The following is a 25,801-nucleotide window of genomic DNA, read 5'->3' on the forward strand; positions in this document are numbered from 1 at the left end:
TCATTCTGGGCCTAGTTACCCGAATTTTTATTTCTATGCTGGTGGGGTAAAAGGACCATTTGAAATTTTTCCGCAGTAGGAAGAGACCGAGATAATGGTCAGATAGTTACTGTGGGTTGGAAAGGTGAGGTGGGTTAGCGATTTTAACAATCTCTTGCTTACACCAAAAGGTTATTTTTGAAGATAAGAGTACTGAATGTTCCCAGTTTCCACAGTTGTCATGGAAACCTTTTAGCTAGCTGAATAGGTTAGCAGGATTTTATGTTCCTCACTTTGACAAATACAAGAAGACATGATCCCAGCTTTGCATTGCTAATCAGAAAACTTCTGTTTTCCAGTCTCCTAGTGCTTGATTAGTCACCTTTTCTTAATATTTATCTTCTTCTCCACAACATAAAGCAACAGGCGAGTTCTCTTTCAAAAATCATTCCCACTTTAGAAGCGGAGCCGAAATTGTGACTGGGCTGACCTTGTTGTGTTTGGGAGCAATGCTGCTTGCAGTGCTGAAAGGCTCCTGCAGGTTAATTTAGGCTCCTGCCGAAACTCTTCTGATTTGTACTGACTTTCAGTGGTTTCCTGGAGGTAAACTCACTTGCTAATAGGCAGGAATTATTCCTCATTTTAGGAGCAACAGTCTGCCCACTCCAGCTTATAAGGACAGGTAAGCTTTCCGAAAAAGGCACCCTGAGGCTAAAACCAAAACAGCCATGCCACATGGGTGAATGCATATCCAGCAAATCTTTTTCTTCCTATTTTTCTGCAACAACACTCCACATTGCTTTGGAAGGTGGGCATGGTCTGAGAATCCAAAGGCAAGTTGGAAAAACTAACAACTGCATTGCAGGCAAAAGTCTGACAAATTTGGATAAACTAGTTGAAGATGGAATTTGTTGGGTTTTGCTAAGAACAAAGCCTTGTGTGTGTAAAGGGCACCTCAAAGCATGTAGTTTGTGAAGCAGTGTGCAACTAACAATTAAGTACAAGGTAACAATTAAGAACATGGGCTTTCCAGCTATGTGAATTTGGGGAGTTCGTTTTGCGTCTCCGTTTATCATTACAATAGAAATAACACCCATCTCATAGGGTCCCAGTGAGGATTACTGAGTTAATACATACATACTGCTTATCAGCCCTGATAGAACACATGCTATTTGGCTCAAAAACTGCATGAGGGAGTCAGGAGTGATGGGAAACAAAGAAGAGTGAAAAGACAGAATAGAGAGAAAACCAATAAAGGGAAAAGGACCATGAAAGAAGAAGGCACATCTGGCTGGAGGGTAGTGCCATTACCAGTTGCATCAACTGTTGGATGTTGTCCAAACACTCCCACCCGAGCTGTACATCCCACTGAGCCTCATTTTTCACTGGTTGCAACTGAGATGATTTTACAGAATTCGTTGGACTAACACAATGCTTTTCATGATCTGATTATGCCCCAATGGAATCCTGCTTTCTTTTGTTCAATGTTCCAATGTCTGTTCTGCACTAATGCAATGATGCTTGTCTAAGAAACCTCTAGTTAATAATAATATAAAAAAGTGCAGTTCCAAAGGGGTTTGAGATGAGAGGTTTCAGCCTTGCCATAGCAGTTATATTTCTTCTGGGAAATTCAATAATTAAAAAAAATGCACCCGTAGATTCTTCTTGCAAGCTGAAAGTAATAAATAGATGGATGCAAATGAATAAAAAAAGAAACCAACCTAAACTTCATTGCATAAACCCTGAACAGTGTATAACACCAGGCCAAAAATCAATGATTTGAAGCCAGGCATGAAAATAAAACAGCTCGCATTCATGTTTTATATGAAACATGGGCTTTCCCATACTCGCAAAATGACTTTTCATATACATTATGATAAATTTGGAGGACTTTTGTGTAATAATAAGTGATAATATGTATAATGCAAGTTGCATTCTCTATTTAATCAATCATGTTATGCAAAAATATGTTATAAAACCTTATTTTGTAGATAGAAAAAATATCTACTTCTGCAACTTGATAATGAAATATTATAGTATATGTTGCTCTGCATTTATTCTCTCACTTTTTTCATGTGGCTCTTTTCAATCCTACTTCACATTCCAAAAGTCTTTTTATTCCCACTGAGCACAGACTGTGAGATGCTTAATAAATATGGGCCAAATGAATGAATGAGTGAATTATGACTTAATAATGGGAATTATGAAGTTTCAACTCTTGAAATGAATTAATTCTTATTTAAAATCAAATTTCATTTTTACCAATGTAATACATGCACATAGTAAAATGTTTAAGAGATCTTAAGAAAATAAAACAGCTCCTGCCCATTCTTGTCTACCCTTTAATCGGACTCTCTAGAGAAAATACCTTTGAACCATTTTAGGTTTTGCTTCTGGTACTAACTCTCATATTTCAAACATTATACTTTTCTTTTATTTTTTAAATCTTTATTGTTGAAAGTATTACATATGTCCCCCTTTTCCCCCCCATTGATCCCTTCTAGCCCACCCCGGCCCTGCACCCCAGGCCTTCACCACATTATTGTCTGTGTCCATGGGTTATGCATATATACATACAAGTTCTTTGATTGGTCTCTTCCCACCTAACCACCCCCACCTTCCCTCTAAGATTGCACAGTCTGTTCCATGCTTCTATGTCTCTGGATCTATTTTGTTTATCAGTTTATTTTGTTCATTAGATTCCACATATGAATGAGATCATGTGATACTTATCTTTCTCTGACTGGCTTATTTAGCTTAGCATAATACTCTCCAGGTCCCTCCATGCTATATCAAAGGGTAAGGGTTCCTTCTTTTTTCTTTCTTTTTTACAGCTGAGTAGTATTCCATGGTGTACACAACTTTTTTTTTTTTATCCACTCATCTACTGATGGGCACTTGGGCTGTTTCCAGATCTTAGCCATTGTAAATTGCACTTCTATGAACACAGAGGTGCTTACATGTTTTCTAATTGGTGTTTTGGTTTCTTAGGATATATTCCTAGAAGTGGGATCACTGGGTGAAATGGCAGTTACATTTTTAATTTTTTGAGGAAACTCCATACTGTTTTCCATAATGGCTGCACCAGTCTGCATTTCCACCAGCAGTATACAGGGTTCCCTTTTCTCTACATCTTCACCAGCGCTTGTCATTTGTTGATTTGTTGATGGTAGCCATTCTGACAAGTTGTGAGGTGATACCTCATTGTTGTTTTAATTTGCATCACTCTGATGATTAGTGACTTCGAGCATTTTAGGATACTTATGAATAAACTTAACCAAGGAGGTGAAAGACTTGTACTCTGGAAACTACAAGACATTGAAAAAAAGAGATAGAGAAACATATAAACAAGTGGAAGAATATACTGTGTTCATGGTATAATTAATATAATTAAAATGTCCATACTACCCAAAGCAATTTATATATTCAATGCAATCCCTATTAAAATACCAATAGCATATTTCACAGATCTAGAACAAATACTCCAAAAATTTATATGGAATCAAAAAAGAACTTGAATAGCTGCAGCAATCTTGAGAAAGAAGGACAAAGTTGCAGGATCACAATGCCGGATATCAAGTTATACTACAAAGCCACTATAATCAAAACAGCCTGGTACTGGCACAAGAACAGGCATATAGTTCAATGGAACAGATCAGAGACCAACCCAAGCCATTAAGCTCAACTGCTATATGACAAAGGAGACAAGAACATACAAGAGAGTCAAGATAGTCTCTTCAATAAATGCTGTTGGGAAAATTGGAGAGATACATACAAACAAACAAACAAACTAGTCAACCAATTTATACCATACACAAAAATAAACTCAAAATGGATAAAGGACTTAAATGTCAGTTGTGAAACCATAAAAATCCTAGAAGAAATCATAGGCAGCAAACTCCAGACATCTCTCATAGCAGTATGTTTGCGGATATATCTAAGATAAGGAAAACCAAGGAGAAAATAAACAAATGAGACTACATCAAAATAAAAAGCTTCTGCACTGCAAAAGGAACCCTAAAAAATATGAAAAGGGAGCCCATTCTATGTGAGAGCATAGTTGGCAATGATACATCTGATAAAGGGTTAATATCCAAAATATATAAGGAACTCATACAACTTAACAAAAGGAAGACAAACAATACAATTAAAAAATAGGCAAAGGACCTAAATAAATATTTCTCCAAAGTGGACATACCAGTAGAAATGGCCAAGAGACATTATGCTTTTGCCACTGCATTGCCACATCCAATTCTCTGACACTAACTTAGTGTCTCACAATTCAATTATAACTAGAGTTCGTTCCCACCCAAGTCCCAAATGTCTGTTCCCACTGCAGATCCAGCTGTGAGTCCTGGATTTCCCCAAGCCACCTCCACTTCTATCTTGAGTATAAATTTGGGAGTTCCTACAACGCCCTTTCAAGTTGGATAATTTGCTATCACAACTCACAGGACTTACTAAGAGCACTTACAATTACAGTTTTATTATAAAGAACCCAACTCAGGAACAGCCAAATGAAAAAGCTGCCTAGGTCTTGGTGAGAGTGGGGAGACCCAGAGCTACCGTGCCCTCTCCTAGTGGAATCTGGGCATGCCACCCTCCCAGCACGTTGCTGTGCTCACCAGCCTAGAAGCTCCCTGAGCCTCACTGTCCAGCTTTTTAATCAAGGTTTCATTATGTAGGCATGATTGGTTAATATCATTGGCTACATGATTGAACTCAATCTCGGCAGGCTGCGAGAAGGGCTTAAAATTCCAATGCTGTGGTCACCTGATTTTTTATTTCTGCTGAGCAACCCTCAATCTTAAGCCATGTAGGGACCTACTTCATTAGAATAAACTCAAGTATGGTGGAAAAAGGCTTTTTATGAATAACAATAACCATTCACATCACTTTAGGAAATTCCAAGGGATTTTGGAGCTCTGTACCAGGAACTAAACAAATATTATGTTTCTGATTATATACATGGTGAATCACCTAATTGTTAACCTTAGAATTTGGGGGCAACTGTCTAGTAGAAAAACCTACTGCCCAATGTGAGGGTCAGACTTGGCTGTGGCTGAAAGTAAATCGACAGAGGCATGCTGGCATTGTTAAATGTGGCTGTCTCAAAGATGGATGTCTGTTGCTGCATGTACAATTTGGCTGTGGGGACTGAACTGATCACATCAATGGCAGCAACGAAGGTTCCAATCAAGGCTGCAATCCACTTACATCAGCTCCATATGGGCATGACCTAGAATAGATTCACTTGATTAAATCCAAAGGAGCAGACAGAAAGTTGGGTATGGCATGGGAACTAAGACATTTTATTAATAGTTTCTGTGTTATTCGTTAGAATAGACATTTATTAAATTAATAATAACCCTGGGATTAGAGGCAAGAGATATAGATTTCACAGTGCACTGGTGTCCCACTCATTTCCAATTTAACAAGACAGTTTCTGGGGGGGGAAATTGAACTATTTCTGACCATATACGCATTGAATGTAAACATTCCAGTGGTTTTACAAAATATCTCATGTTATTTTGTGCACATAAATAAACTATGTTGAATATGGTAATTCATTAGGAAATCAGTTTTTGACCAGTAAGTTGTCATTCTTCTAAATTCTGAATTTTTAAAACTCTTGTATATGTATTTGTTGTCATTTTACAATTTTCTGGAAAAACTAAATGTGCTACCTCTAGTAACTTTCATTTGTTCTCAATTTCTCAAGTTTATTATTTTCTCAATAGTGGCCACATTGCCATGTTTTCAATATATTACGTTTACCTGGTAATTTTATAACATCCCCCTAGCTTTTGACTTCTTAACTAAGGAAATAACATATTTAAATGTAAAATGGCAAGTGCATAGCTTAAACTTATCTATGGGTAGGACAGGGATTGGTGACTTGTTACATCGTTACAAAAACTAACACAAGCACATGGAACTGGTATCTTGGCTGTGACTGCACCCTTCTCTGAACTCAAATTAACAATTCTAATCAGTTCTGGAAAGTTGAACATCCATCTGTTTTCTGATGATTTCATATATAGTTTGCTTTACTTACATATAACTGTCTATAGCACTATCCATGACACTCTATAATCAGGATTATGATAGCACACACTGCAAGAAATTAGCTCTTTTAACAGGATATGAATATAAGAAGATAAAGCAGCATTATCTAGAATGCTGCTTTTCATTCTCTGTGTTTTCATCGTCGAACAAAGGTCATCTACATCCTTTGATGAGGTTGTTAGTTTAAATGGCCTCTTCAGAAACCTCACAGAAACTTAGACTCCATCCTGTGTCATTTGTTCACCACACCATTTTAATTGCTGTCTTGCTGATGGAAGGGGCAGGCACTGGAGTGAGGTGTGAGAATGAGAAAACCAAGGGTTGCCACTTAATATCTTCATAATGACGGGGCTTTAGACCCCATCTGTTTTTAAACAGACTGTTGCTGTCATATAAAGGTGTTGAGGACTGGGTAGAGAGTCTTTTTCTTTCCCAATTAGGGTGAACTGGTCAAGAGGCCAGAGAATGGATTTTCATTATTTTTTTTCAACCTCTTAGCTTTTCTTGATTTCTAGAAATCCATTTAACTAGATGCGCATTCTTCGCCTTTCTCTGCATTCAGTTCCAAAATGTGGGAGAGAAAACCCACCTATCAAACCTTCCTTTCCCTCCTCCTGCTCCCCGTCCCCACCCAGTACTCTAAAAGCGTGGATCAGTTTGTGGGATTCAAATCCCTGCTTCTTCTACCCTTTAGCTACGTTCTGTGATTGCTCAAAGTAGCATGATTTGATAAGAATTTCATAAAGGGACTAATTTTAAAACTGTAAACAGTTCGTATGGAAACTCTGAAGGCTGTTGTGCAGTGTCCTAGTTTCAGGAACAAAAGAGCTGTTACTACACCTAAACCTTAAGGGACATGGGGAGGAATGGGTTCCTGGAATCAGGAAGGAGGAAGCTGTGTTGACAGGGCCACTTTCAGAGGATCTGACACTTTGCTGTGGAACACAGTCAGTGTGATAGAACATGCAAGAAATTAATAAAACTTGACATCACTGTGTTACTCCCTCTGGTCTCCTGCCCATTTCTCCTACTTGGAAGCTTGTCCACACAGGTCAACTTCCTGGGGCAGAAAGCAGACGGAAAAGAATGGAGAGTGAACTGGAGGGGCACATGGGAGATATCTGAAACAGCAAAGGCCTTAACCTGTGAGCATGGCTTCCTCTTCTGTAAAGCGGGGCTAACCACAGTATCCATTTTGTATAGTGTGTTGAGAATGAAGAAAACTACTAAGAACAGTGTATGCAGAATAGTTCCTAGTGCAGAGCAAGCACTGAATGCGCATTACCTATCATTATTATTATTTGGGAATTGTTTACCAAATGGATAAAGGTTGTCAAAGTGGTCAGTAGTTGGGTGGAACCTACTAAGTTCTTTCAAACCTGTTCTATTTTATTATGGATTTAAATATATAAAATAATTCCAAATGATCTTGACATACAATTAAAACTATTATGGTTAATATAGTTTATTATAGATTGTGAGTCCTCAAAGAGCATTTTCAACTAGGTTCCTTCCATTTGACCTCATACATCAAGTTCTATTTCATCTTATCACTACTCTAACTTAACTCAAGCCCCTATCATCTCTCTCCAGGTTTATTACACCAAACCTTCAACTAACCAACCAGGCTGCAGGCTTCCCAATCCCAAATCTATCCCTACAGCACTGATCCTTCCACAATGGTCCTCAGACGAAGCTTATACCTATCACAGTAGATGCCCAGGTTGTATGACCTGGGTCATTTCTTTCTCTTCAGGCCCATATCTGGTATGTGTTCACTGCATTATTTAATCAATGACAAACCCTAGTCCTTGCAATCCCCGGATACATTATCCTATTCCAATGGTTCTCCAAGTGTGCCCAAGCTGGCATCATTAAGTCAACTATGGTCTGTTAGAAAAGGTAAATTATTAAGCTTTATCTGAAACCTATTAAACCAGAAACTTGGGGGATGAGGCCCACCTACCTATGTTTTCAAAACCCCTCCAAGTGATTCTGTTGTACACTCAAGTTTCAGATCTACTCACGGCCTCTTAGTCTTGGTTCATGCTAATAATCTCTTCCTGGAATGTCCATTGCATTTAACTCATCTTCAAGAATCATTTCAGGCACCAAAGACTCCAGGATTGATTTGCTGATTGGTTTTTAACAAATTAATGTTAGCTTCATTGAATCTGAGTAATTATTTGTTCAGAGAACTCGCACGTTTTTTAAAAAAGAAACCTAACTCTTATGATAACTTTTTGAGAAAATAGTTTTGTACAAATATTTATTCAGAAGGTTGATACATTTGTTAGGAGAAAGGAGGGAGCTTTTATGTAATCAGATTTCTGCTGAAAACATGCCAGACAATGATAAAAAACTACTCTTTCTCCTACTAATAACAGTTAATAATTCAAACTCGATTTAATTGGCTTCATTTTATAGATGAAGAAATTGAGGCTCAAAGAGGTTTTGTAACTTGTTCAGAATTACAAATCTAGCAAGTAGAAGAGCCAAGACTGGAACTCAGGTCTGTCTGACTTCCAAGTCAGATACTTAAACACTGTATTATCTTTGAAACACAGATAAAGCAATTACTTTTTTTTCAAGGATTCACTTTTAAATTCAAGCTAGGTAGAAAGAGAGAAGAACAGTGTTCTCTTGTAGGCAATATAGTTTAGTTCCAGTTGGTCACTAGGCAAATGGAAGACTTGCTATTACATATCAATTCTCTCCCATATTGTTGTGACAAACTACTTTTTCCAAACTGATTAGGTATAAGGTTTGCTACAAGTAATATTTAAAATAATAGATTTTCTTTATAATTATTTTTGCACGCACTAATAAGGATTAATGATTATCTATATAATAATGTCTCTCCCAGATTCTTGCATATTAATATGCTTTTGTCAAAGGAAGAGAAAGAGACTGGCAATATAGTTATTGGAACAGAAATTGTGCAAAAATTACAACCTATTTTGTGGGAGGGGAACATCATTGATCATGTATATTCCAGTAAGAGAAAATGTCATTTATGACTTTATAGAACTGCTAAGTATATAATGGAGTGGACATAGGGGTTATTAGGGTTATTGAGAAAGCTTCTCCCAATTTTATTTCTCACTAAAAGCAGGTAGATTCTCTACAGTACATTCTCTGGTGCCGACATTCAAGAAGACTCAATCTTCTTGATTATGGGCCCTACACACAACTAGAAGAGAAAATGATCTATCACATTTTACAAAATAGCCACTTTACAACTTCTACTTTCTTTCTTTCCAAGATAAGGTGCCCCCCCCCCCATTGTCAGTACGATAGCCTATGTTTTTTACTTGTAAGCATTGTCAGCTCATTTGCTACTTTAATCTTAATAAAGTCAGACACAGAATTCATTTAATGGATCACATTACTGATGAGTACCAGCATATTCAATAAAGTATACAATTATCAGTCCATTAGCAATTTTACTAAAAAAGTTTAATTATGACATTAAGAAAAAATAGCTGACTACTTTGGCCTTTTCTTTATGTACTGGAAAAATGTGTCCTAAAAAAAGTGAGCTTCAAAAATCTCTTTATTAGTTTTCCTGCAGGTACTTCACATAGACTACTTTAATGATTTGTTTTATGTTTTATTCAATTGTCAAAATTTCATCCTTGCAAGAGTAATGGGGCCAATCAAATGAAAGTTACTTCCATAAAAAAGGATGGGTAGTATTCAAGATATTATCCCTTAAGGCACTAGAATATACTTAGTCGTTTGAGGAGAACAATTTGTAAATAAGACTAAGGAAATGGAAGTAGAGGATGAGAGACCTTGCATCACAAGGAAGACAATGGTACTGGTGAGTATAGAACACTTAATTACCATAATTACTCTACAGAGGCATTTTAAAAAATTTTCAAAAAGCCAAGCCATGTTTTCAAAGTCACCCTCCCGGTTTGCCATTTCAGAGTCTCTTCAACTGACAGTTAAGTTCATTTGTAAATAAAATTCCATTTATTTCTGTTTTAATACAAGCTCATGTATTACAAATGGGGTTCTCTGTAGACACAAGCAACTAATAAACTCTTCCCCACCCTGGCTGGTGTGGCTGTTGGTTGGAGTGTCGTCTTGTGCACCAAAGGGTCAGAGCACATACTCAAAGCCCATACCGGGAGGCAGCCAACGGATGTTTGTTCCTCTCCCTCTCCCTGCCTCTCTGAATCAATGAAAACATGACCTGGGTGAGGATTAAAACAAAGAAACAAAACTTTCTCTTCCCTATTGACTTTCTCATAAGAATAAAATTCACACCATCTCTATATTCTTCCTTTAACTTCATTACTTTAGTAGTGACCCAGCACGCAAAATTGTGTGAGACCCAGACCCACAGGAAATCATGCGAGACCTGGGACCCCAGACCCCGCTGCGTTGTGAGACCCAGAGTCAAGTCCCTGCCCACCCGTGCACCTCACCGCGCATGCAGCCCTGCCCACCCACATGCGCCTCGCCGTGCACGCAGCCTCCTGGTGACCAGTCTTTGGTCTTCTCTGCGTTAGGGCCACTGGGATTTTATAATATAGATATAATATGGATAGTATATTTGTCCAAAAGCCCAGAACCTGGAGTGACACTGCCTTGCTTCAAATCAAGGTTTCCCATTTCCCGAAGGTGTGACCTGGGGCAAGTTATCGGCTTTTTTGTGCACCACTTTGCTCATCTGTAAATTGGGAAAAGTGATTGTTTCTACTTCTTTAAGATTATAATGAGGATTAAATAATCAATGTATGTTAAGTTCTTAGAGCAGTGTCTGGGACATACTAAGCACTATAAAAGCATTTTTAATTATTATTGTTAACATATTGTTGTTGCATTTCTCCAAGTATATTTAAAGATCTGTCATTTATTTTCTTAAAAACAGTATGCAGACATGGTAAAAAAAATTTGAACAATAAAGGAATGTATGTGTTTAATTAAACAGAAAAGGCATCTACTGGCAAAAGTTTCTCAGATATTCTAAGTGTTTGTAAGCTGCCTTTTTCTTTTTATTCTTTTAACAAAAAGACAGTTGCATGCACAATGCTCCTCAATCTCCCAAATGTAAAAACATGGCGATTAAACCTGAGCACAGTGCTCCGGAAGGACAGTCTAACTAGTTAGGAATATTGTATTATCATCTTTTTTTACCTTACCAGCTGCTTTCCTTGTGATTCACCATAGCTTTCTATCAGGTCTACAGAACAGTGCCATAATGTTGACACCTATGTTTGCTGATTGTTGTCTGGTGGATGTCAACTTCCTTGCTTTCCTGGAGATGTGCACATCTTGCTCCCTCCTCCTGTCTAATCATGACTAAAGTTCAGATTACCTAAAATGTTTTCAGGGGGCAAAGACAATGGTCAGTTCTTTCTGTGACTGTTTGACATGATGGATAATTGAACATCAGAACTCCCTGCTCTTTCTCTGAGTAACTGAGAACTTAGTATTCATAGAGCAAACTGATAGGTTATCTGAAAAATTCCAATACTGGCCACCTGGTACATCTTTATTACTTACTAGTCTTATCAATAAATTGCCCATTTTACATTTTAACATACTGGATGCAGGAAAGAAATTACAAAAAATGAACCTAAGCTATGAAATTTCTCACAGAGAATACTAGATTTAAAACTCTTAAGGAGCCAGACCCATACTTTCTGTCCCTTTGTGTGATCAAAGGAAACAAAAGAGATGTTAAATAAATATTAACTAGTGTCTCCACAGTTCCCATTTTATGGGCTGAAAGTGAGAGCTGGAGGTCAAGTTCATCAACTCTTGGGCATTGCCTGGGGATGAGCATGTGACCTTTCTGGAGGAGGGTTTCTTTCCTGCAAGTAGGGGAAAAAGGTAGGCAAATGTTTGTCAACACTGCTGTAAGGCACGGAGCAGATTGTTGGTGAAATTTCCTCTGATGTAATCCTGAAGTATATGAACAGCCCTGGTGAGATTATACCCACAGTGTGCTAGGCTGCTACGCTCAAAGTCAGGTAGGTATAGACATCCTGCTCACTAGCTTGCACAAAAACACAATAACCACTTATATGCTGTAAGGGGAAGGGGGGTAGAGAATGAAAACAACCATTCTATCCTACAACATGTTAGCACTTTTCTCCTAATCCCAGATTATCTTCAGAGAAAAGAAGTCATTTTTAGCATGAAGTTTGTATTGTTGCCACCCACCGCAAGAAATCAATGTGCACAAAATCTCAGTTTCTTTCACTGGAAAAATGACCTGTGAAACTATAAATGATGCTGGAGAGCTCAAACACAGGAAGGAAAGTAACAGCTTTCTGCACCGCAAAGATCTGAAACTTGTCTGCAAGTGACATGAGGAATGCTGATTCATTATATACAAAAAAGGGCTCGATTCTACAGATTGAGACTTTCCATGGTTCCTTCTAGTCACATAGGGCATTTTAACGAGAATGTACAGTTTGTGATTTCTCTATGTAGGAATTGGAGGGCAGAGGAGGAGGAAGAGGAACAGGATTAAGTAGAAGGAAAAGAAAGGCAATGATAACTGTCACAATAATAATGATGGTGATGTTGTTGAATGATATAAGTGCCAGGTACCACACTATGCCCTGGAAAGGCCTGATCCCCCTAATCTCCACCAATGTCCTACAAGGTTGGCATTATTGTGATGCCCATCTTATGTGTGAGAAGAAAAAAGCCATGAAAAGGTAAGGCCCTCTGTATATTCTGAAGCTGTGAAAGGAAAAGCACATTTACTTTCTAGTTCCTGATGGTTCTGGATTCAGCTCTTTCGAGAGCTGTGGGCATATCTTTAGGCACGAAGGAGGTGAGGCATACCTGTGCACCATCCCATGTTCCCTCTTGCTCCACTCTTATTTGGTACAGAAAGCCAGAGATCCTGCCTCTTCCCTGGCTGCAGCCTTAGAGCAATGCAATGTTTATATCGCCACTCTGGAAAACGGAATTGCCCATTTGCTCATATGCAAGCACAATGTATAGATATAGTCTGTTGGAAAACACAGCTCTTGTCTCTCAGAGAAATATCCTGGTAAGCAATTTGGCAAAAATAGGGACTTGGAGAGGTGTTTCATGATCAGTCAAGATTTTGACGTTTTAGCCCACTTTTTAAAACTTTTACCTTTTATTCTCTTGCTCCCTCTTGCTCTTAAACTAGCTCAGAAAAGTTTAGACTCTGGAAACTATCTCCTAGTAGCTGCCTGCAAAAGTGAGAATAATCATCCTAAATAATATATAATCACAAACATGTTATTGAGACAGAGCAGCAGGGTGGGATGATGGCAACTCCTAACAAGGCCAACAACTGAATAAATTGCCTCTTGATCTCTCCACTGAGAATAAATTCATGTAAATCCGGGGAAGCTGAGCTGCTGCCGCTGCTGCTAATCCACCATGTGTAGTGACTAATTTTATTAAGTGAAATACAAGAAAAGGAAAGAGCCTTGCAGTGGGAATGTGTGCAAAGATGATTGCCTTGGCCTCAGTGCGGAGCCCTGTGGCAGTGCGGAGGAGCGAGGCCAATTAGGCTGGCTCAGCAGGCAGTGCCAGAGCACAGCCAGCGAGGATGGTGCTGAGCTGCTGCAGGAAGGCTCAAGGCTCGGAGCACACGACTGCATCCACTCTGAGCCTCACTGGGAATGTGAAAGACAGCGATTGCTCTCGACTCTGAGGTAACCTTGCTCCTTACTGTCCTTGGAAAAGTTCACCTTTCTCTAACCGAAATACTTAAAAGCCATTGCCACTGAAAATTCGATGCTTATAATTTCAGGTGATTCAATGTGCTAAGTTCTTTCACTATTAGGACTTGCAAACTCAAAGGCTTTCTGAACCAGACCAAACAAGACTGTAAGTAAATAATATAAATAAATAAGGCTGCAGAAGTGAGGGGACCCATTGCTAACTGGACAGGCCCACTGCTACTTCAGTTTTTCTGCCTTAGACAATGTGCCGCTATCTACTAAAGCAAAGCATACACCTAGCCTTCATCTCAGCCATTCTCCTCCTATGCATATTCTCAGTACATATATACCCAAGAGATATGACTGTTTATGTTCACCAAGAGACATTTATAAGCAAACCTGGATCTAACGCAAAGAAGTTCACAAATAGGAAAATAGATAATCAAAATGTGGTATATGTACACAATGGAATATTACATGGCAAAAAAAAAGAACGGACTGATACATTCAACAACATAAATGACTCACTGATATATGTTGACTCAAAAGAAAGCAGATGCTAAGGGTTAAAGGCTGTATAATTCCATATGTGTAAACTTTCTTTAAAAAGCAATGCCTATAGATGGTGATAGAAGTCAGAATAGTGGGGTATTATTTGAGAAGGGTTACAATGAGACATATAGAGTGTTGAAAACATTCAATATCTTGGTCTGGGGATAGATACATGGATGTACACATTTGTGAAACTACCTCAAGATGAATATTTAATTTTGGTTTTACTGTATGTATCAGTGAAGAAGTAAAAAATACAACACAACAGAAAAGGAAATACAAAAGAAAATAAAAGCTGTCCCAAATAAAATAGTCTGAGCTACCAATTTGTTTGCTGTCCATGAACTTATATCCTTAACTACTGTTTCTAATGATCTTCCTACCACAGTTGAAGACTTTATGTCTCATCTGTTAGCTCATGTTTCCTCTTTTTGGAAAATAAGACAGCAAAAAATGTGATATCTATTTAATATTTACATTGAGTTTTTTCACTTCTTTTTTGTTTGCATTTTGTTTAGTCTCCATATATTTGTGAATTTTCCAGTTTCCTTCTTGTTATTGATTTCTAGTTTCATACCATTGTGGTCAGAAAAGATGCTTGATACAATGTCAATCTTCTTAAATTTATTAAGACTTGTTTTGTGGCATCACATGTAATCTATCCTGGAGAATGTTCCATATGTACTTGAGAAGACAGTGTATTCAGTTACTTTTGGATGAAATGTCATATAAACATATATGTACTAGAGGCCTAGTGCATGAATTCATGCACGGGTGGGGTCCAGCCAGCCTGCCCTGATTAGATCAGGCCAGGCCAGTCAGAGGGAAGGGGGGTGGGGAGGGGCATGAGTTGGGGGGAAGGGATGTGGGAGGTTAGCCAGTCAGCCCCACCCCCTGGTTGAACTCCCAGTTGAACTCCCGGTCGAGGGGACAATTTGCATATTAGCCTTTTATTATATAGATATATGTATATATATGAAATGACACATATATGTTAAGATCTTCTTATATGGTGAAATTTTACTCTTTTTCTAAAATATAGTTTTATTGATTTTAGAGGGAAGAAGGGAGAGGGATAGAGAGATAGAAACACCAATCAGTTGCCTCTTGCATGTCCCCTACTGGGGATGGAGCCTGCAACCTGAGCATGTGCCCTGACCAGGAATGGAACCGTGACCTCCTGGTTCATGGGCTGATGTTCAACCATTGAATGGCACCGACCAAGCTTTACTTATAATATAATTTTATGTTAACATTTGCTAGCATTGCCACAGTTCACATACTTGTTATTTCATGCATTATATTAGTATTTTATTAGTAGACTCTTAACAATTTTACTATTTTTTAGAAGTTACAGTATTTTTAATTTTTTATTAAAAATAAATGGATCCTCTTGGTTTTCCATTCTCAGCTTATTTCCTGAGGTAGATTCCATGAAGTAGAGCTATTTAGACAGAGGTCATGAGTGGATTCTCAGAGCCTATTTTAATGCCACATTACTTCTAAAGGGCTGGCTTCATTCATGTTGTCAAATGCCATTTATAAGACTATCTATTTGTTCCATCTTCCCCCAAAGTCATTATTTAAAAATCAAAATGGAATGACTCTTTATTTACAGGAACTTAATTTTTAGTGGAATGGTGGCTGATTTCCCCCAACTAGCTAACTTCCTATATTTCTCCATTTGTGTGCTATTTTTTATCATTTATTAAACAGAATCGATGTAGTATCTATATATATTAACCTCATTTTTCTCTATATTTTCAATAGCAAAAGTTTATCAATTGTGTTCATCTGTTATGACTTCCTCATTATGCTTTTTATTTTATAACAATTTGCCTTGCAAAAAGTTATCTACACTAATATAAGAGAAACATGCAAATTACCATCACTCTCCTACGCCCAACAGCCAATCAGAGTGAGTATGCAAATTAACCTGAAAAGATGGCGGCAGCCCCGCCCCCCAGCCGCTCCGGGTCTGTGGGAGTCAGAGAAGTCGGGTGCCAGCACCTGAGGCTGGCTGCAGCCAGGGAGACCAAGAAGCCACCTGCCCCGTGATCCCAGGCCACAGCCAGCCAGAGAAGTCGCCCACACTGCATCCCAGGGAAGATGGAAAAGCCACCTGCCTGTGGTCCAGGCGCCAGCACCTGCGGCTGGCTACAGCCTGGTAGACGGAGAAGCCACCCACCCCACAGGAGAAGCCGCCCACTCCGCAGGCCTGGGCACCAGTACCTGCGGCTGGCTGTGGCCTGGGAGACAGAGAAGCCGCCCACTCTGTGGTCCCGGGCGCCAACACTTGCGGCTGTAGCCCAGGCGAAGCCACCTGCCCACCATCCCCTGTGGCTGCAGCTGGCCTGGGCACCTATGGCTGACCAGAGGGAGGGAAGCCCGGGTCCCAGGTGCCTGTGGTTGGCTGGAGGAGGGAATCCTGGGTTCTGGATGTGGGACCGAGGCAGAGGTGGTTAGGGGCAATCAAGCCAGCAGGAGAGCAGTTAGGGACAATCAGGCTGGCTTTAGAAGCAGTTAGGGGCAATCAGGCAGGCAGGTGAACAGTTAGGAGCCAGCAGTTCTGGATTGTGAGAGGGATATCCGACTGCCAGTTATCCCCTGAGGGGTCCCAGATTGGAGAGGGTGCAGGCCAGGCTGAGGGACACCCTTCCCCCCCCCCCCCGTGCACAAATTTCGTGCACCGGACCACTAGTCTTTATATGTTCAGGCAAATTTTGTCTCTAATAACTCTTATTTCTTGAATTTCCTTCAGGGTTTCCCTTTCTTCTGTATCATTTTAAAATGTTATTGTAGCCCTAGCCAGTTTGTTCAGTGGATAAAGCGTCGACTTGCAAACTGAAGAGTCCCAGGTTTGATTCCAGTCAAGGGCACATGCCTGGGTTGTGGGCTCAATTCCCAGTGTGGGGCGTGCAGAAGGCAACCAATCAATGTGTATGTCTCACATCAGTATTTCTCTCTCCTTCTCCCTTCCACTTTCTCTAAAAATCAATGGAAAAATATCCTCAGGTGAAGATTAAAGAAAAAAAAAAGTTTTACAAAAAAAAAAAAAAGAAAAGAAAAGCAAATAAAAATCTTGTAAAAGAAACATAAAACAGACTTCTATCATAAAATGAAGGCAAGGTAATGAACTAGAGCACTTACAAAAAAAAATTGAGAAAGGAATTTTTGTGGTAGAATCTGAAGGATTTAATGACCCACTGGATACACTATGAGGAGTTGAGTCTGTCCAATTAAGATGTATGAAAAACAGGATAGATGTGGGTACTAACAGAAGAAGTGTATTGTGTTGAGACAGAATAGGTTTGCAGAAGAAGATTATGAGTTCTATCTTGGAACTTAAACTATGTGTTAAGTACTAAATCTGAAATCCAGTTGTGGGTATGTGTAATCAGATATGGGATTCAGAGGATAGATCAGAGTTTTCAGCCAAATGGTGATTTCTGAAGTCACAAAAGTGGGTGATCATGGGTGGCCCAAATGAAAAAAGGGTTGATATACAAACCAGGGGAAGATTAATAGGTCAAGGACTGTTAGAGGATGAGGAACAGGCCAATAAATTAAAGAGGAGAAGTAGGAAAGTTCTACCTCAAGGCCAAAGAATGGTAAAAATAGATGAATATATATGTAAATATATAAAACTAGGGGCCCAGTGCATGACATTCATGCACTGGGAGGGAGTCCCTTAGCCCGGCCTCTGCCCTCTCGCAGTCGGACATCCCCTGAGGGGTTGTTAGCGCTGCTATGGAGGCGGGAGAGGCTCCTGCCACTGCTGCTATGCTTGCCAGCCGTGAGCCTCCAAGGCAGCACTAAGGAGCAGGTAGCCCGACTTCTGGCTGAGTGGTGCTCCCTCTGTGGGTGCACAAGGACCACCAGGGGGCAGCTCCTGCGTTGAGCGTCTGCCCCCTGGTGGTTAGTGTGCATCATAACGACTGGTCATTCGCAGTTTGGTTGATTTGCATATTAGCCTTTTATTATATAGGATATGCCTAATAAAATAAAATTTAAAAATTGCAATTATGAGTCCCTGGTTATCTCAGTGAAAGATATTAGAAGTCAGTTTATCACCTTTGAGGGCCAAGGTGATGATTTCTATGTTTGAAGGGTGGAAAAATATGACTCTGGCTGTGGGGCTTTAGAGTTGGACACTGTTCCAAGCACCAGGAGGGACTCTGGCCCTAATGCTGTTGTGACAGGTGAGAGACAACTTAATTTTAATACCATGGACAAAACCCAGATTTATAGTCAAGTTTACTGTTTGCTTCCTCCATTTTTTTTTAGGCTAGAAAAATAATAACTACTAGTTTGTAGGCAATTGTTGGAAAAAATATGCTCTACACAAAGCGCTTAAAGGTACTTGGAACCCTGCATACAATACTTTAAAAAATACAATGTGCTAACTATAATTATGACCATCATCAATTTGTTGCCATAGAAAACTTTTATTTAAACTCCAGCAGTGTCTTGAACATGGACACAATACTCCAAGTTTATCAGTAATTATCACTTTACTCATCATGCCTACATCTGGTAATGAAGGTCTAACAATAGGCTTTCCCAGTGGACACGAACACCCCCTATTATGTTCCAGGCCTGCTGTAAACACAGTATGTGTATTCAAAGAGCTCACGGTATTTCTCTGGTCAACACGAAAAGCTAATCCACTCTCCCAAATAATGGAATTTGTCTGCCTCCAGGGTTTACACTTTCCAGGTAACCATTCTATTGTCAATTTGTGCTGTCCAATAATAAAAAGCACCATATAAGAGACTAATATCCACTTCCATCCAGGAAATTTTTATTTTCTTCTAAGTACATTTACAGCAGTAAGAACGTGATTTATCATCATAGAAGTAGAACATTTCCAGTTTTTAATGACTGAGTCATAGGTTGCAAGACCACTGGCAACATAATATGGCTATAATTATATTTTCAACCTCCTCATTTTACAGATGAAAGAACTGAGGCCCAATGAAGCCAAATGACTAACACAGAGCATGACTATGATTTAAGCGCATGACATTTCTATTTGTTCTATTCCTATTTGATTCTCTTGAAATAGCTAATTATTTTAAACTTATTTTATGAAAAAAAATCAATTTTACTAACATCATGTATTGTTTTAGTGCAAAAGGTCTTGCTAGTAAATTGATATGAATCTTCCAGTAGCTCTTGAAGTCTCGCCAGTGCCCATGTAGCTCTAGAAAGGAATAGGGATGGGAACTCAAGGACTTTGCTTCTGGTACAGCATTTTGACACCAATTCTCAGCCCCAGAGTTTCTGTTCTGTCTCTAAAGCCTTTTACCTTACGAATCCAGCTCTGACAAGAGTCCCAGATGTGTTATAATATATTGCTACACATTTGGTGGCTTAAAACAACACAAATTTATTCTCTTAAATTTCTGGAGGCCAGAATCCAAAAATCAGGGTCTTGGATTTGAGTTGTATTATTACACAGTTACACTCCCTCCCGAGGCTCTAGTGGAGAAACCCTCCCTCATCTCTTCCACTTTCAGGTGGCTCCCTAAATTAAGTTTTCCTTAATTTGTGATCATATCACTCCAATATCTGTCCCTATTTTCACACTGCCTTCTCCTCTGTGTGTCTGTATCAAACTCCCCCCTGCCTCTCTCTTATAAGGAAATATGTGGTTGAAGATCAGGCTCACCTAGATAATCCAAGATAAACTCTTCCTCTTGACATCTTTAATTTAGTTACATTATCTGAAAAATAAGATAATATGCACTTTTTCCATATAAGATAATATTCCCAGCTTCAAGGAATTAGGAAGTGACTACATCATTGAGGGGGCATTATTTTCAGTCTACCATAGACAGTATTGTCACCAAAAGTCCATTTTTCTTGGATATATTAATTTTCTTGCCAGCAATCAACATAGAATTATCTGACACTTGGATGTCACACAAACTAGTCAATATACTGCACAAATCTAATGCATGTGGTACAGTCAGAGCCAAATAAGTAGTGTATTTTCTCTATCTACTTCCTTTGTCATAAATTGGGCCATTTTAATTGAACTATAAAAATACTGGATGGGCATTAAGCATGAGTTTCAATCATTCATTCAAATTCTTACAGCAAACATGCATTGAATATCATACACATGGTAGTTCTGAGTCAGACACTTCAAATAATTTAGCTCACTTCATTTTACAAAAGCCATTAAGCTAGAGCTTAGTATAGTGATTAAGATCTAGAGTTTTGAAGTCAGGCAAATTAGATTCAACTCTTAGCTCCACCATTTACTAGCCATGGAAAAACTATTTCACCTTTCTAAGTGTCAGTTTCCTTATCTGTGTAATGGATATATTAACACCTACTACACCACTCTATAAAACAGTGCTGTTTAATTATACCCATTGGGAGAAGAAATTGAACTTACTTCAGGGGTTAAATAATTTGCCCAATTTCAGACAGATGAGTTTGCCTCAAACCTTGCTCTGTCCACTGCATCATTCTAGAAGGATCTCTTTATAACTCAATCTCACTGATAAGGTTATTGCTGTGGGTGGCAAACCAAGGACAAACAACAACAACAACAAAAAGATATCACATAATGTTATGTAATATTATACAGTTACATAAATATCTCTGGTCAAGGAAAATTCCATTAAAAATACTGCAATAAGCATTTCCTTGAATTTCTTTTTAAACACGTGTCAGATTCAGACTTAGGGCTAGGATTCCTGAGTAGAAGAATATATAAATTCAGTTTATTAGATATGACTTAGTTGTTAATCAAAGTGGTTATTCCAGCCCAGCCGGTATGGCTCAGTGGTTGAGCATCGACCAGGAGATCATGGTTCAATTCTGGGTCATGGCACATGCCCAGGTTGTGGGCTCAATCCCCAAGTAGGGGTGTGCAGGAGGTAGCAAATTGATGATGTTTCTCTCTCATCCATGTATCTATCTCTCTATCCCTCTCCCTTCCTCTCTCTAAAATCAATAAAAACTTTTTTTTTAAAGTGGTTGTTCCAAATATATAGTCCCTTTAGTAATGCATGAAAATTCCTACTGCCAACATGTCACTGTCAGGCTTTGTTAAAACTTTGTCAATTTAATGGGTATGACATGTTAACTCGCCAATTACTAGCAAAGTTATTTTATCATAAGTCCATTTGCCATTGGACTTACCTTATTTTCACTGGAAAGCTATCAGTGATTTTTTTTTTCCTGGCCAGGAATCAAACCCACAACCCTTTAGGTGTATAGGACAATGCTCCAACCAACTGACCTACCTGGCCAGGGCATAAAGCTGTGAGTGGTTTTGCACTCTTGGTCCAGATATTACTCTGACCATAGTTTTCATTATAATAAATCCTTCATATGAATGGAAATGGCAGCAAAGAGTGGCTCATTACAAAGAGCCCTGATGTTGAATAAAGTTCAGTGTGATTCACCTGAAACTCAACAATATCACTGGGGTTAATTCTGGAGAAAAGATAAGGGACTACTTTCCCATCACAAGTTTCCTACAATCACTATGACTTTTTTTCTAAATGGAATATAAAACAACAGTATGTCACTTTATGTTTGATCTCAGACTCAGGCCATAGACACCCTTTCCTTTTCTCTAGAGCATCCTCGAAATATAATAAAGTTATATTATCAATATGATTTGATATAATATAATAAACTTCAAATAAGTTGAAGAGTGAAAAACAATTGAATCACACTGAAAAGACTTATTTTATACTAAAAAAGAGACATTTTCCCCATAAAATCAAGCATGATTTTTTAATCTCTCCTCAAATGGTAATATTTATTCATATTTTTCCTATTTATTTTCATTTTTTAACTTGGAGAGACTATTTTTCTTTATGAGTAATATATTTCACTCCAGCTTGTCAATATCAGACAGCCACACCAGCCATTTATTTAAGGTAATAGATTTCATAGAATGTGATATCAGCCACTTGAAATAATTTATGCAGTTGTAAAGCCCTTGTGTGAGTAATTTGAGAGGAGCTGTGTCATCCAATATGAGTGAAGAATTTGACTGCGTTGGCTTCTAAAGAGGTGATATTCATTCTTACTCAGGTAACATCCTAGAGTATCTGAGCATCTATTTAGTGTGAACAAAATTTCTAAAGTAGGCTAATTTCCTGTAAATAAGTTATTGCAATGACCTAAATTAATTCCAAAAATTAATTTAATCAGCATATTAAAATATCTGGGGAATTAAAATTAATGGTTCTTCTAAGGGTATGATTGATTCTTTTTATTCTCATCCTCATTTATAATAACAGAGAAACAATATCTTATAGTATATCAAAGTATATTAGCTTTTTACTGAATCAGGTTAAATCTTATTTACTTATACATATTTTTATTTTCTCCCTCCTTAACCTAACATTGTCTTTTGAACTGGGTGTGGCTCAGTAAAGAACTGAATTTACAATGATATTCATATCACTGAACACTTAAAACACAATTGAGTTATTTACAAGCAAACTTTTAGAATTAATATGAGAGTTCAATAAGATAGCTGGATACAGAATCAACTTTTTCAAATCCACAGCAGTACTGAATATAACTAAATAAAAAATAAGAGATGAAAAAGGAATTCATTTTCAATAAAAACAAACTGTAAGGTATCTAAGACTCAATCTTACAAAATATGCATGAGCTTTTTAAAGAAACAAAGTTAGAAGAAATTATGGTAATTGTAAGTTAAATATAATAGTCAAGTGTCATAATATAGGATCAATTACATCAACAAGAAGATGAAAGAAATATATATATATACACATATATATGTATACATATATATGTACACACACACACACACACACACATATATATATACTAGTATACATATACGTATAACAAACAGTTCAATGCATAGATGAAACATAATTCTTTTTTTAATGTTAAATGATATAATTTTTTCCAGTTATTTTTTTATTGTTTAAAGTATTACATATAGTAGTACATATATCTCCTTTTGTTTCCCCATTGAGCTCCCCCCAGCCTCCCCTACCCTCTGTTGCATGTCCTAATCCCACCCCCCCCGCAGTGTCTTGTGTCCATTGGCTGTGCTTATATGCATGCATACAAGTCCTTTGGTTGATCTCTTCCCCGCCACCCCAGTCCCCAACACTCCCCAGCCTTCCCGCTGTATTTTGACAGTCTGTTTGGTGCTTTACTTCCTCTGTATCTATCTTTTTGTTCATCAGGTTATAATGTTCTTTATTTTCCATAAATGAGTGATATCATGTGGTATTTTTCTTTCATAGCCTGGCTTATTTCACTTAACATAATGCTCTCCAGGTCCATCCATGCTGCTGCAAATGGTAAGAGTTCCTTCTTTTTTATAGCAGCGTAGTATTCCATTGGGTAGATGTACCATAGTTTTCTAATCCACTCATCTGCTGATGGGCATTTAGGCTGTTTCCAAATCTTAGCTATGGTAAATTGTGCTGCTATGAACATAGGGGTGCATATATCCTTTCTGATTAGTATTTCTAGTTTCTTGGGATATATTCCTAGAAGTGGGATTACTGGGTCAAATGGGAGTTCCATTTTTAGTTTTTTGAGGAAACTCCATACTGTTCTCCACAGTGGCTGCACCAGTCTGCATTCCCACCAGCAGTGCACGAGGGTTCCTTTTTCTCTGCATCCACGCCAGTACTTGTCGTTTGTTGATTTGTTGATGATTGCCATTCTGACAGGTGTGAGATGGTACTGCATTGTCGTTTTGATTTGCATCTCTCGGATAATTATTGACTTTGAGCATGTTTTCATATGTTTCTTGTCCTTCCTTCTGTCTTCTTTTGAAAAGATTCTATTTAGGTCTGTTGCCCATTTTTTTATTGGGTCATTTATCTTCCTTTTATTAAGTTGTATAAGTTCACTGTAGATGTTGGAGATTAAACCTTTATCAGCGATAACATTTGCAAATATGTTCTCCCATGACATGGACTTTCTTGTTGTTTTGTTGATGGTTTCTTTTGCTGTGCAAAAGCTTTTTATTTTGATGTAGTCTCATTTATTATTTTCTCTTTAGCTTCCATTGCCCTAGGAGCGGTATTGGTGAAGAAATTGCTTTGGCATATGTCTGAGATTTCTCTGCCTGTGAATTCCTCTAGCATTTTTATGGTTTCCCGTCTTATGTTTAAGTCCTTTATCCATTTTGAGTTTATTTTTATGTATGGTGTAAGTTGGTGATCTAGTTTCATTTTTTGCATGTGTGTGTCCAATTTTCCCAACACCATTTATTGAAGAGACTGTCTTGACTCCATTGTATGTTCATGCCTCCTTTGTCAAATATTAATTGAGTATAGTGGTTTGGGTCGATATCTGGGTTCTCTATTCTATTCCATTGGTCTATATGTCTATTCTTGTGCCAGTACCAGGACGTTTTGAGAACAGTGGCCTTGAATTACAGCTTGAAATCTGGTATTGAGATCCCACGTACTTTGTTCTTCTTTCTCAGGATTGCTGTGGCTATTCGGGGTCTTTTTTTATTCCAGATGGATTTTTGGAGAGTTCTTTCTAGGTCTGTGAAATATGCCTTTGGGATTTTAATGGGGAGTGCATTGAATCTATAGATTGCTTTGGGTAGTATGGACATTTTAATGATGTTGATTCTACCAATGCATGAACATGTTATGTTCTTCCATCTGTTTATGTCTTCCCGTATCTCTTTTTCCAGTGTCCTGTAGTTTTCTACGTATAGGTCTTTTACCTCCTTAGTTAAGTTTATTCCTAGGTATCTTAATTTTTTTGGTGCGATGGTAAATAGGATTGCTTTTTTAGTCTCTTTTTCTGTGAGTTCACTATTGGTGTATAGAAATGCCATAGATTTCTTGGCGTTAATTTTGTATCCTGCTGCATTGCCGAATTCATTTATTAAGTCTAATAGTTTTTTTTATGGAGTCTTTCGGTTTTTTTATGTACACTATCATGTCATCTGCAAATAAGGACAGCTTTACTTCTTCTTTTCCAATTTGGATGCCTTTTATTTCTTCTTCTTGTCTAATTGCAATGGCTAATACTTCCAGTACTATGTCGAACAGGAGTGGTGAGAGTGGCATCCCTGTCTTGTTCCTGTTCTTAGGGGAAATGGTTTTAGTTTTTGCTCATTGAGTATGATGTTGGCTGTGGGTTTATCAGATATGACTTTTATTATGTTGAGGTATTATCCTTCTATTCCCACCTTGCTAAGAGTTTTTATCAAGAAAGTGTGTTGGATTTTGTCAAATGCTTTTTCTGCATCAATTGATATGACTATGTGATTTTTATCTCTGAATTTGTTTATGTGATGTATCATGTTTATTGTTTTGCAGATATTGTACCATCCTTGCATCCCTGGGATAAATCCTACTTGGTCATGGTGTATGATCTTTCTGAGGTACTGCTGGATCCAATTTGCTGGAATTTTGTTGAGGATTTTGGCATCTATGTTCATGAGGGATATTGGCCTGTAATTCTCTTTCATTGTGTTGTCTATATCTGGTTTTTGGTACTAGGGTGTTGCTGGCTTCGTAGAATGA

The 25,801-nt window shown here is 38.2% G+C and overlaps 1 protein-coding gene across 1 annotated transcript in view; it reads right to left on the bottom strand.

Moving 5' to 3' along the window:
• Positions 1 to 25,801, bottom strand: part of GABRB1 (gamma-aminobutyric acid type A receptor subunit beta1) — a gene marked incomplete at its 3' end in the record, with an annotated part of 364,005 nt that overhangs the window by 130,612 nt on the left and 207,592 nt on the right. The gene's annotated exons all lie outside the window — the stretch shown is intronic.

This window comes from Cnephaeus nilssonii (genome assembly GCF_951640355.1).
Source record: "Cnephaeus nilssonii genome assembly, chromosome: 1".
Classification (NCBI taxonomy): Eukaryota; Metazoa; Chordata; class Mammalia; order Chiroptera; family Vespertilionidae; genus Cnephaeus; species Cnephaeus nilssonii.